Source organism: Prunus avium, chromosome 7 (genome assembly GCF_965620075.1).
Source record: "Prunus avium chromosome 7, drPruAviu1.hap1.1, whole genome shotgun sequence".
NCBI classification, from domain to species: Eukaryota; Viridiplantae; Streptophyta; class Magnoliopsida; order Rosales; family Rosaceae; genus Prunus; species Prunus avium.
Genome location: NC_142290.1, coordinates 19,534,978 through 19,537,906, shown reverse-complemented (window position 1 = coordinate 19,537,906; position 2,929 = coordinate 19,534,978). Strand labels below are relative to the sequence as shown.

Below are 2,929 nucleotides of genomic sequence, written 5' to 3'. Positions count from 1 at the left end.
GATCAAATTAGGGAATTAGGAACACAAGGTTAGGACCAAACACCATGGCCTAATCATACTTTAGCTAGAATCAATCTTTGAATCTGAATTAGACTTGTTACTTGAATCTTTATAACCCAGAATTGAATTGTTATGGTGAATCGAATGCCCTAGTCTCCAAACCTGTGTTTTAACTTTCAAAACCACCCTTTGTTACTTTTGTTTACTTGCTTTCCGTTGCAATTTCAGTTTGTTCATTTCTTTCTATAATCACAAGCATTCTCACTTCAAAGTTCATTTTAATCTTGCTGCATTTGTTTTCAAACTCACTCTTGCTTTAAATTCTGTTTTAGATTTAACTTCCTAACTTCTTGAATTTGGTAATCTAAAGTACATAACTAATTTGAACTTCTCAGTCTTCGTGGGTACGACCTCGTACTTGTCTTGCTATACTACTAATTGCCCCGTACAATTGCGAGTTAACATATTATTAACAACAAATTTTGGCGCCGTTGCCGAGGACTCAACGAAAGTTCTTCCCTGGTTATGTGCCCAAGGTTACCCTATTCTTTTTAGTGTTTCTAATTAATCTAATTTTCTGTTTCAGGTAGTTTATGTCTAAAAATCCATTACTTGAACAAGTGAGGTCTTCGTTCCAACGTTCTAGATCTTTGAACGCAGGACCATCATTGCAACCCAGACGAGTGACCTCTGAAATTCAGAATCGTCTAGAAAGGGAGTTGTCAACTGCAAAAGAGCAAGCTCTTGCTACATTTACAAGTCTTGCTCTCCACACTGAACTTCCCGGTTCTTCACTTTCAAATTCGGAAACAAGTTCAGACCAAGAAGAAGAAGAAATGATGGCTGCCATTGAGTTCATGGGAGAACTTGATATCCCAACAATTCCAGCATCTCCTTCAAGCATTTTGCTGCCCACTGTAGCTCGAAATTATGAGCTTAAATCTTCTCATCTTAATATGCTGCCTTCCTTTTATGGTTTACCTAATGAAGATCCATTGACTCATATAAAGGATATTTTTAATGTTGTGAGTTCTTTTCCCTTGACAGGTGTGACAGAAGATCAACTTCGAATGAGAGTGTTTCCATACACTTTAAAGGATAAGGCGAAGTATTGGTTGAATTCTTTGAAGCCTGGTTCACTCACTACATGGTCTGCCATTCAAAAGAAGTTCCTGGAAAAATACTTCTCCACACAAAAGACCGACATGCTTAGGGACAAGATCTTGTTATTTGCACAGCAAGATGATGAATCGTTTTGTGAAGCATGGGAGAAATTCAATGGGTTGCTCAACCAATGTCCTCATCATGGGATTCCATTGAAGCTTCAAATGCGTATGTTTTATAAAGGACTAACCCCTTCTAGTCATAATATAGTCACCAATTTTGCAGGTGGTTCTTTTAAAACCAAAACTCCAGAAGAAACGTACGAACTCTTTGAGGAGATAGCAATGGAGACCCAACATACGGATACAAGAGGTAAACGTGTTATTAGTGGTTCTAATGATGCTTCTAGTGTGCAGATTTCAAAACTGGAACAAAAGCTAGATGCTCTTCTTGCATTAAACTCAAGAAGCCCTCCGAAGGAAGTGTGTAGCATTTGTGAATCTCATGACCATGCTACCACAGCTTGTCCACTTGGGGCTGGATATCCAGAATTTGTGCAAGAGCAAGCTAAGTTGGTAAATTCCTACAACCAAGGTCCAAGAAATGATCCATACTCTCAAAGTTATAATCCAGGTTGGAGGAATCATCCAAACTTTTCATGGAGAAATACCCAGAATCAAGCAAATCCCCCTTCATTCCAAAGGCCACAACAATCATCATCATCATTGGAAGATATAGTGAAGCAGATGGCAATCAACCAATCCAATTTTCAGCAAACTACACAAGCTGCCATCTCCAAATTGGAAGTCCAATTAGGCCAAATAGCTGCTGAAATAACTCAAAGAGTGCCTGGGAAATGGCCAAGCCAAACTGAGATCAATCCAAAGAACCCAGAAGCCAAGGCCATTCATGTGCTCAGATCAGGTAAGATCATTGATAATAAAGATGATTCTAATCTTTCAAATGATGTTGTGATTGTAGAAGATAAAGACGAGGAGACCATGGCTACGGAAGGAGAACAACTCAAAACTTCTCAATCTGCTCCTAAGGCCAAATCAGATTCTCAGAAATCCGATCAATTCCAATTGCATAAAAGGGATGACAAATTTGTGCCACCACATCTTCAAGAAGATAGATACGTGCCACCCGCTCCATATGTTCCACAGATTCCATTTCCAGGCCGTCTTAAGAAAGCAAAGCAAGATAAGGCTTTTAAAGAGATTTATGATATTTTGAGTAAAGTTAATATCAATTTGCCTTTGCTTGATCTTATTGAACAGATTCCTGCATATGGAAAATTCATCAAGGACTTGAAAACTCACAAGCTCAATTTCGCTCCAAATGAAGGAGTAAAGCTCGACCAGAATGTAAGTGCTGTATTGCAAAGGAAGCTTCCACCAAAACTAGATGATCCTGGCAGCTTTGACATTCCCATTAACATTGGAGGCAAGAAGGTTGGAAGAGCCATGTTGGACTTGGGAGCAAGCATCAATGTTTTGCCATATTCAGTTTATCAAGAGCTTGGCTTAGAAGGGATGAAGAAGACTTCAATGCGACTTGAACTAGCTGATCATTCTATAAAATATCCAAAAGGTATTGTAGAAGATATTCTAGTTCAAGTTAATACACTAATTCTCCCTGCTGATTTTGTAGTGATGGACATGGAAGACAATCCAAATGGAGATCGTGTTGATCCCATTCTCCTAGGCAGACCATTCATGGCCACTGCAGACACAATCATCAAAGTGAAAGATAGCACCCTCTCCATGACTGTTTTGGGTGAAACTGTTGAATTTAAAATGCTTAATGCTCTATCTCAACCTTC

General features: G+C 39.0%; 1 non-coding gene across 1 annotated transcript; it reads right to left on the bottom strand.

Moving 5' to 3' along the window:
• Positions 1–1,205: 1,205 nt before the first annotated feature.
• LOC148293079 (small nucleolar RNA R71) lies at positions 1,206–1,312 on the bottom strand. The gene has a single exon (XR_015825900.1). It is a non-coding gene; the product is annotated as a small nucleolar RNA R71 (small nucleolar RNA).
• Positions 1,313–2,929: the final 1,617 nt, after the last annotated feature.